The sequence below is a fragment of the Nicotiana attenuata genome, chromosome 2, assembly GCF_001879085.1.
Source record: "Nicotiana attenuata strain UT chromosome 2, NIATTr2, whole genome shotgun sequence".
Classification (NCBI taxonomy): domain Eukaryota; kingdom Viridiplantae; phylum Streptophyta; class Magnoliopsida; order Solanales; family Solanaceae; genus Nicotiana; species Nicotiana attenuata.
In genome coordinates this window covers 72,310,535-72,321,974 of record NC_031990.1, presented here as the reverse complement: position 1 = coordinate 72,321,974, position 11,440 = coordinate 72,310,535, and positions in this window count along the sequence as shown.

The window sequence follows — 11,440 nt, the reverse complement described above, 5'->3', positions numbered from 1 at the left end:
CTATAATTCCATTATATGTTACTTTTATTCAATATTCTTTTAGAAATTAGAATTTGTTTATGGACTTCTCTACAGTATTCTCCAGCTTTTGGTGTTTATACATTTTCCATCATAATATAATTATTTTTAGTTACTCCTTTGTGCCAAGTTACGTGGCACTATTCGAATATCAAGAGCCAATTTTTTAAATCCTGACTGTGGATTCGAACATAAAGATTTTAAGTTTTTTTTTTAAAAAAATAAAATTTGTATATTTTAACAAAATATTTTTAAGGCAATAATAATTAACTATTTAAAATATATAAAAATGCTATCAAACAAAAACTTATTTGTCTCTCAGAGTCCAAACAATAATACCCAAATTGGAACATGGGGAGTAATATTCTATTTTATTGCACAAAATAAGAGAGAGAAAGAAACAAAGAAAACCTGCTGCCTTCCTCGCACACTGACTCCGGATATCCAAGAAACAAGGATTTACTATCATTACAATAATCATTTGGAAACATTCCATTAAATTTTAGACAATAAAAATAAATTAACATGCTTCCGTGTAAAACAACACGAGCAACTGGCAAAAAAAAATTGCCAGACCCTCTTGTATCCGATGTGTAGAATGTCCCTTTGCCTTCGCGTACCACACCTCACATATGGTTGGTGTATGAGTCAAATCTGACCCTGATGGCGGGAGGCAATAAAAAATGTTGACCCCGACATGGCCGTGTTTACGAGGCGTAATGGCGACGGCTCCACGGTCCCTGTCGAGGTCAGGCCGTCAAAAAGCTTACACCGCGGGATAAGCATACGGTCTTGGATAAGTAACAAAGGACTGTCGCTGGAAAGGAGACTGGTCAAAGACCGTTGGATAAAAGGGGACATTGTTTATATATACAGGGGAAGAGGGAACTGTGAAAGAGGGGACTGGCTATGACTAAGAAGAGCACTACTATGAAGCCAAGGGGAGAAGATTCTTCAATTATCTGCAGCTTCCTTTTCATCTTTTGTACTCCTTCCACTGTAATCCAAGTATTTCACATATGTAAGCTTACCATTCTCGCTTAACGTATGATAGCTATCTCAAGAAATAATAAATCAGCTTATTCTCTTCCAATTTTTATGCTCAATATGTTGCGATCTAAAGTTAATTACCTTTGGCTAAGATTTATCCTTTATTCCATTCATTAATTGGTTTAACAAAAAGTTTAATACTTTTTGGTCAAACAAATTGGCGCCGTCTGTGGGGATTTCTTAGCCAAATTTGTAAGTTTCCTTCAGATCCAGAATCAGCGGAATATCGCTACCAGGCTGACATGGCCTCACCTTCTTGGCGCTACCACCCACTCGAAAGAGCGGTAGGTAAGCCTTCGAGACAACCATACCAATCTAGGTCAAAACGTTACCTAAAGTAGAAGTTATAACCAATATCTATGCAAAACCCACTTCTCGCCCGTAATAGTAGGTTCGACACGACGAACGCATGTTCAAAATAGGATCCCGGTCACCTAGCGTAACCACAACCCTATTTTCACCCCACATATGGGCCCGTACTCCCATCGCTCGTGAAGGGACAGCAGCTTGCTGCGCGGCCTTCCTGAAAGAAAGGGCACACCCTACCCTATTTTTACATTCCCACACTCACTTGATGGTCTATGAACGGAGTATGACATGTTTCTCTTGTTATTGGCGCAAATCGGACGAGACCGGGCCTGTCGCGCCCCCTTTTTCTTCTCCTCGCGGAGAATGTTCGGGTTTCGATATTTCATGGGGGATCGACTCATTTCCTTTTGGGAATTATCTATTTGAAGAGTCGCCACCTAACGAATTATGGTGCGTTAGGGCACCTTGAGCAATTAACTCATGGACTAGTTTGCATTACCAAAGATTTAGGGTAAGGGCTCGAAATAACCTTGAGGGGAAGGTGTTAGGCACCCCTCGCGGTCCACAACGATGGGTCCCGGCCGAACTTATACTCATGTGATTTAGTCATTTTAACAGATAAACAGTTTGACCACGTACTTGCAAGTAAAGACATGTTTTGACATTTTAAGCACATATATAGTTCAAGTGATGAAACAAGGGAAAAGGTTTGAACAAGTTGCACATATATAAAGAAAAGTAAATTCATTTAAACAACGAGAGTTGGAAAGGGGGTCCTAGGTTGGTTAGCCTACAGGATTATACCCACACAATGCCCGGTAATCACTCCTCAATGAGGGGCTACACGTGGCATTAGCGCGTAGTCATCATATCCTTACTACCCAATTCCCTCCCTTGGTCATAGCCTAAAGCGTTCTAGCAACCTTGAAAGATATCCTATGCGTGCACTACTCGTCCCTTCCTTGTGGACCTGGAGATATTTAGGACCTATAGTTTAGGTAGTTCTAGACCATCCTAAAGTATTTAAAGGAGAAAAGTCTAAGCGTCAACCAAAACAAGTAGGACTGCATTTAAAGGGGGGAACAATTAAAGGCTCACATTTTACCTCCACAAGCAGAAACAAATAAGTGCACGTCTCAAACAACCGTTTAAGAGAAAAAACCTTAGAACATGATATCTAGGTGAGCAAAGAGTATTTAGTATTTAACTAGGACCAAAGTGTCAAAGACCTATTCAGCTTGCCTACTGATTTTAGACCTGTTGAATATGAACAATCATGGATAACAGAACATGGTTTTACAGTTGCAGAATTTTAATCCCCTACAGGTTTGCCTAGGCGCAGAATAGTGATACCCGGTATCTATTGCTGATTAGGAATACAAAAAACAGTTAGCAAGTTTAAACAGGAGATTTGAATCCTATGGGCATGCTTTCTACTGACATTGATTGAGAAAACGAGTAAGTTAGTTAATCTGATTCAGAACTTGCAGGCGTGGGTTAACGTTAGGCTGATTTTAGATCCTATAGGCATGATTTCTGTTAAAGTCGTTTTAATCCTATAGACATAATTTCTAAGGAGATGAATTTGAATACATGCTGTAAGGGAAACTGGACTTCAATTACTTTACACCCTATAGGCATGATATCTAGTTATAGAGCTTATTTAAATCCTATAGGCATGGCTTCTAATTGTGTGAAAGTAAAGCATGCATAATTCACCAAAGCAAGTCCTATAGGCATATTATCTAACAAACACATTAAAATAGACCCTATAGGCATGTTATCTACCCGATTTTACCCACAATATGCAACTGCCCACCCCTTTTCACTAATCACCCCAAATGTTTGTTTGCAATAATTATTACAGACCCAGAACTGAATATAAATTACATAAATAAAATAGAAGCTAAGCTATAGGGAGCCTGCAGTAGGCCCAAATGATTTTCAAGCCTCCAGTAGTCTCAAATGCCAAAGTTCCATAGCCAATTTCATGTCTAGGTGTGTCAGAGTTCCCAAAGGACCTCAAGAATCCCGGGCAGTGCTCACACCTAGACTTTCTCAAATAGTAACTGATTATTGTGCAGTGTGGAAGTGCCAGCCCTGATATGCCAGAGTTCAGAGAGATCTCCAGGGTCTCAAGGCAGTACACATATCAGAGGGCAGAACCTAGTAATCTAAGAATAAAGTGAGAGTGCTTGACATAGTTTGAAAAGATTTTGAAAATAGTACAGAGATGACTTCTAGGAGTAAAAAGGTTTTCTGAAACAGGAAATAGTTTGGTGGTAAAAGACAATTTGAGAAAAGTACCAAAACTCTTTTGAAAACAGCAGACAATCAATTGGTCATAAAACATCCAGATTCAGAAACACTCAACAAACAGATCTCACATGGGGTTAAAGGGATTGGGGTACATAAGAGTCACATTGGGGGTACATGGATAGGGTACAGAGGAAACATATAGTCAACAACTGCCTAAAACACTTAGGGTCTTAGAGACTTAGCAGGCTAGTCATGATCAGTAAATAGTTAAGACAGACATCATAGATGTAATACAGAAAACCTGACATATCTTGAACAGGATTAAACATACAAGCAGGGTCAATCATATACATCAAATAACCAACATGATCATATAATTAAGGGATTAAACAGATATTCACAAACAGGCTGGTGAAGTATCAGATAACTAGGTGAAGTGTAGGCATGCCAATCATACATTGAACAGGACAAAGTTTAGACATGCTAGGCAAAGAAGTAAGCAGGAAGACAGGTTGAATTCATAGTTGATGGGCTAGTGCAGGAATGAAACACATAGGGTTTGGATTTCAAAATTTAACTAGAGACATACCAGTTGAAGAAAAGAGTGCAGAATATAAAGCAGATGTAGTTCCAATATCTAGCCTTGGCTTTCAACCGGCTAGACCAGTGAATATCACAAGTAGCAGAGAAGAACAGAGAGCTTTAGAGTGTGCTTTTGTGAACTAATATTTGTGTCTGAAGTGAGAATAGGAGGGATTTTATATAGTAATCAAAAGCTTAGCAAAATAAGGCAAGGAATCAATTAAGTAGCAATAAGAGAGATTCAGGGAATCCATCACAAGTAAAATCAGTAAGTCTTCCCTTTAATCAAGGGATAATTAATGGTAAAAGCAGGGCAAATACTTAAGGAAGGAAATCAAGTACAGAGTAGGTAATTAAGGGTGAATGCACGGGGGTTTCAATTAAAGAAACAATCAGTAAGAATCAGCAAAATAACAAATAAGGCAAGAGAAAATTAATTAAGGCAAGTAGTTCAACTAAACCGAGTAGAGAGGTAAGAATCAAAAGTTTTGTTAAGGTAAAGTGTTCAAATCAAACCAGGAAATAAGGACTTCAGAATAATCAAGGGTTCAATCAAAGAGAAAATCACGTAAAGAGTCAGCAAGTATCACAAACAACTTAAATAAAGCAAGAAATAACAGTCATAATGAACATAGACATATAGAATCAGTGAAAGGTTGAACTATGAAATTCAGTAGAGGCATATTAGGACAAGAAAACCACGAGACATTCAAATGGCTAAAGAGAAATCACAAGAACCCAGGCAAGAACACAGTCAGTACACCAGTACTCAGAAATCAAACAAAGAATGTCAAAAAAAAATTAGGGTTTTTTACTATAAACGAGTTAAGGTTGTAGCAAACTTATGAAATCAGTCAAAACATATAAGAAACAGAAGATTAATCACTCAAAATTACCAAATGTTTGAAAAAAGAAGTTTCTGGAAACCCTAGTTTAGAGAAAGATGAAAAATCACTCGAAAATCATACGATTCTTGTAAAGAATCACAAGGTTATTGTAAAACTCATGCGAAATAGGTCCACACCATCTCAGATCTGAGAGGTTCAGAATGAAGAAATTAGGGTTTTCGAGAAGAACAATCACAGAGATGAAGAAACAAGCTTAGAAACCCCTATTCATGACGATATAGGAAGATCTTACTCGGAACTAAACCAGAACAGCCTGAAATAGGCGAAAAAGGGCCATGGATGCAAGCGGACTGTCACGACCCGAATTTCCCACCCTCGGGAGTCGTGATGACGCCTACTAATAGGAGCTAGGCAAGCCAATTAATTTAACATTTCTCTCAACATCATTAACAGTATAAAGAAGAACGAGGCAATTAATATAAAAGCGGAAGTCCCAAAAATATAAATAACTGAAACCAAGTGCGGAAATTCAAATACACCTCTACCCAGATCTGGTGTCACTAACTCACGAACTTCTACTGAATGCTAAATACAAAGTTTGAATGAGAATACAGTACTGTCTGATCCGATACAAGGGAAATCAAACGATAGACAGAGATAAGAGAGACTCCAGGCCATGCGGACGCCAGCAAGCTACCTCGGAATCTCCGGACTGAAGTAAGCTCCCAACGCTCCTACTGCTGACCAAAGGCTCCTGCTCCGGTACTATGATCTGTGCAAAAAGCACAGAAGTGTAGCATCAGCACAACCGACCCCGTGTGCTGGTAAGTGCCTGGCCTAACCCCGGCGAAGTAGTGACGAGGCTAGACAGGACCTACTAAAAACAACCTGTGCAGATATATATATATATATATACAAAGGCAACAGAAATAACAACAGAGAATATCAACTAAAAAGTGGAAGGGGGCATGCTCGGGGAAAATACAGCGAATACAGATCAACGGATAAAACGACGAGACTATCTCAATACCATAACTCATATATAAGTGGTCGGCGCGCCACACGATCCCATTTCTTAATTCATAAGTAGACGGTGTGCCACACGATCCCATTTCATAATATATAAGTGGTCGGCGTGCCACACGATCCCATATTATAGTATATAAGTGGTCGGCGTGCCACACGATCCCATTTCATAATATAGATATAAGTGGACGTCGTGCCACACGATCCCATATTATAGTTCAAAATATCTGACTTTGTAAAGAAGGCCCCATTAGGGGAATTCGACAACATAACACTTTAACCCGGCAAGGGTACAACTAACAGCCCAAATATCCCGGCTAGGGAGAGTACATAATAATAGTCTACACGTCCCGACAAGGGAATAATCACAACACATCCTCTTTTAAATCACTTCTTTCTCAACTATCACATTCTTGATCGAGCCAACGCTCCAAAATATACCAATCACAATTCTTCCTCAACCGTTCACATTATATGAAATTTATCAATTAAACAAGGAAGTTATGTCACATCATTCGAGTTAAAAGCAATTAAGACTCACGATCATGCTAGACTCCGGTGCATAGACAATCGTCACCATGCCTATACACCGTACTCCACATTTAGCAAGTAGCAAATAACATCCTAATCCTATTCCCTCAAGCCAAAGTTAGAACAAACACTTACCTCGGTCCAAGAATAGCAATCAACTCTCTAGTACCGCCTTTCCTATACAATCCAACTCCGAAACAATGATATCTAGGCATAATTAGTTCAATAATATCAATAAGGGCTCAAAAACATAATCCCATAGCCTAGAAATGAAATTCCTATCATTCTTCCAAAATACCAAAATTCGACACCGGTCCCACATGGTCCAAACACGAGGCTCTGACCAAAACCCAATCACCCATAACCCCACGAGTTCAAATATATAATTTATTTCAAGATTCGACCCCAAATTGAGGTTGGATCACCCAAAATCCCCAAAGCCCTAACTCTACCCAAAACCCCCAGTTTCTACTTTGAATTCATGATTTAGGGCTAGGAATTTAGTAATTAATAGAGGAAATTTGAAGAAAACAAGTTGAACAATGCTTACCCAAGAAGTTTTGATGAAAGGGAGCTTCAATGGACGCCTAAGTGCTTGGAGAAGAAAGGAGTTCGTGTATTTTTATGAAAATCCCGAGTTCACTGTTCTGATTTTAACTTAAAAATTCGCTGGGCAAAATTGCCCTTCGCGTTCGCGGGAGAGGGCCGCGTTCGCGAAGGGTAAACTGGGTAAGCTATCGCGATCGCGTGGAGACAGACGCGAACGCGTAGAAGGAAATTGCTGGGGTCCAGGAACTGTTATACGCGAACGCGATAGGGGAAACGCGAACGCGCTAGAGAGAGTCTGGCAAGCTACGGGAACGCGGTCAAGTGTCCGCGAACGCGAAGAAGAAAAAGGACTAAGCCCTCAGGGTCAGATGACTCTACGCGAATGCGAGGCGAGGGATGCGAACGCGATGATGAGGGACCACTGAAGCTTCGCGAATGCGTGTTTGGAACGCTAACGCGAAGAAGGGGTTTGCTGTGCAAAAATTGCAGAAAATCTGCTATGTTTTCTAAGTGTAAAATTACCCCGAACCACCTCCGAATCACTCCCGAGCCCTCGGGACTCCCAACCAAACACACACACTAACTCAATAACATCCTACGAAATTAGTCGAGCGATCAAATCGCCAAAATAACATCAAAATCAAAGAATCAAACCTCAAAATCATCATTTTCATTTCAAAATTCTTAAACTTCTAACTTTAGATATTTAGGTCCGAAACACGTCAAATGACATCCGATTTCGACCAAACTTTACAGAAAGCGCTTAACACATATTTAAGACTTGTACCGGGCGTCGGAACCAAAATACGAGCCCGATACCATAGTCTTTTAATCAATTTTCATTTCCATTTTCCTTAATAATTTCAGAAAAATTCATTTCTCGGGCTCTCGACCTCGAAATTTGACTCCGGGCATATGCCCGAGTCTCATATTTTTCTACGGACCCTCCGGGACCGCCAAATCACGGGTCCGGATCCGTTTACCAAAAATGTTGACCAAAGTCAACTTTAGCAATATTAATATCAAAATTCTTCAAATTTTTCACAAAGTTCACATATTTCAATATAAAAGCTTTCCGGCTTCGCACCCGGACTGCGCACGCAAATCGAGAAAACTAAAAGCGAGGTTTTCAAGGCCTCGAAAGCACGGAAAAGAGAGAAATCCGGTGATGACCCTTTGGGTCGTCACACGGACTGACCTGGTCCCTCGAGGACCTTAGAGATGGCAATACCAACGTGAGGTAGGCCATTAGAGGCCTGGTGGTGGTGGGGAAACACCATGAAAGGCAGCAGATGACCGGCGATGCGGGTAAATTAGTGTTAGGGCTTGAGAGGTTTTGGAGAGGAAAGGGATTTCAGGGCAGTGGGGGGTGAGAAATGAAAGAGTTTGGGGGGTCGTTGGGACTAAAAAAGGAAGGGGTTAATCAGGACCGTTGATCAAAATGATCAACGGACAGGATTTGGTTGGGTATTGGGTTGAAATAGGACTAAAATTGAAATAAAAATATCTTTGTGTACTAAAATGATTTAAAATATTTATTTAATATTTTAAAAATATAAAAGATCATTTTATGCCTAAATAATGTAATTATGCATTACTATGGGCTATTATTGCAAAGATATGCAATTTAGCCTAAAAATATAAATATTCGACCTCGCTCGAATCGTAATGGGTTAACATTTCGACCTCAGCTCGAAATAACACCCCTACGTCCAATGGCCGTCGCCAATCGAAGAATTTGACCTCGCTCGAATTGTAATGGGTTAACATTTCGACCTCAACTCGAAATGACACACCTATGGCCAACGGCCGTCGCCAATCAAAGAATTCGACCTCGCTCGAATCGTAATGGGTTAACATTTCGACCTCAGCTCGAAATGACACCCCTAAGGCCAACGACCGTCGCCAATCAAAAAATTCGACCTCGCTCAAATCGTAATGGGTTAACATTTCGACCTCAGCTCGAAATAACGACCGTCGCCAATCGAAGAATTCGACCTCGCTTGAATCGTAAAGGGTTAACATTTCAACCTCAGCTCGAAATAACGCCCCTACGGCCAACGGCCGTCGCCAATCAAAGAATTTAACCTCGCTCGAATCGTAATGGGTCAACATTTCGACCTCAGCTCCAAATAACACCCCTACGGCCAACGACCGTCGCCAATCGAAGACTTTGACCTCGCTCGAATTGTAATGGGTTAACATTTCGACCTCAAATCCAAATGACACCCCTATGGCCAACGGCCATCGCTAATCGAAGAACTCGACCTCGCTCGAATCGTAATGGGTTAACATTTCGACCTCAGCTCAAAATAACGCCCCTACGACTAACGACCGTCGAAGAATTCGTCCTCGCTCGAATCGTACTAGGTTAACATTTCGACCTCAGCTCGAAATAACGCCCCTACGGCCAATAGCCATTGCCAATAGAAGAATTTGACCTCGCTCAAATCGTAATGGGTTAACATTTCAACCTCAGCTCGGAATAAAACCCCTATGGCCAACAACCATCGCCAATCGAAGAATTTGACCTTGCTCAAATTGTAATGGGTTAACATTTCGACCTCAGCTCAAAATGACACCCCTACGGCCAACGACCATTGCCAATCGAAGAATTCGACCTCGGTCGAATTGTAAAGGGTTAACATTTTGACCTCTGCTCGAAATAACACCCCTACGGCCAAAGGCCATCGCCAAAAGAAGGGTTCGACCTTGCTCGAAGTACAAAAGGTTAACATTTCGACCTTAGCTCGAAATAACACTCCTAGGCCAAAGGCCATCGCTGAAAAATGAATTCGATCTCGCTCGAATTTTGGTGGGTCGACTTTTCGGCCTTGGCTTGAAATAACATCCTTACGGCCAATGGCCATCGACAAACTAGAAGTCAACCTCGTCCGAACATATGAGTTCGGAGCGACTTCGTTCACACTCACGAGACAAGACCCTACTCTATCCTGTCAAAGTCGGATTCCAGAATCAAAAATTAGGGACTCGTCACACAAAATCCAAAGGTCTACGCCAAAACGAAAAGATGTAACAGGCAAGAAGAAGGGAAAGAAAATCAAAGGACATACAAAGGCGAAACAACTATTTTATTTACATATACGTGCTTGAAAGTCGCACCTTACAAACGGCCAAAATGGGCTCGTAACAAAGAAAAAGAAGGGAGAAAAATACAGGAATAGCAGCAACTTTTCACGTAGCGCCGTCCTCCTCGTCATTGTCTTCAGGAAACTCCTCCCCAGCATCGGCATTCTCACCGGCCTCCGGTGACGTAGGGTCGTAGCCGCAATTGACGCGAGCCTCTCGTGCCTTCTCCCGGGCTTCTTCATAATCGGCCTTAGAAACATTGCCCGCTTCCCACAAACCCTTGTAGATGTCCCGCTGGGCCTCGGCGTGAACCTAGAGCTCATGCAAGTGGCGAGGAATGGTGGCAGAGGCGGACTCGACCTGGGCCAACAATTGCGCTCTCTCGACCTCAAGCTCCACAACGTGGTCCCCAAGGCTCGAGGCCTCCCGATCGATCTCGCCAATGCGCTCCTCGAGCTGCGCCTCCCTCAGCGTGGCCGTTTCCCTCTCGGATTCCTCCTCAAATTGGAGGACGCGGATTGTGTCCTCTAATGCCGCCACCTGTGCCAAAGCAGACGCTCGAGCATTCTCGACATTCTTCAATTCAACTACTTTTCTCTCCAGCTCGGCTAACTTCCCCAGCCATTGTGCACTCAAAATTTTGACTTTGGCGGCACCCTGATCAAGTTCGGCTTGTAATGACGACACCTTTGCCTGAAGATGCTCGCATTCAGTGGCAGCCCCTTTTCCTAACTCAAGTTCTTCGTCCTTGGTACGAAGCAGCTCCTCGAGCTCACTACACCTGCGAATGGATTGCATCAATTCCCGGTTCCGCTTTTCCAACTCCTCTCCGAGGGATCGGGTGCCAGCGCCCGCCCTGAGCTGCTCATGCATCTCACGACACCTATTGTGATACCGCCTATACTTCTTAAGCATCGTCAAAAATATCTTGGCCCGAGTCTCGGCCCTGCGAGCACTCTCGATCTCCAGCATGTAAGACTGAAAACAAAGAGAGGAAGATAGTCGATAAGGGCCAAAATTAAACGAAAAAGCAACAAACAAAGGGAAACATACAGAAAGGAACTCACCCTTAGGCCCATCGCGGCCACTCCACGTGATAGTTCGACGTCGCTGACGTCCTGAAGAGCTCCACTCTCCGCGGTCGAGCATAAGATATCAAACTGCGGCACAAAATCCAC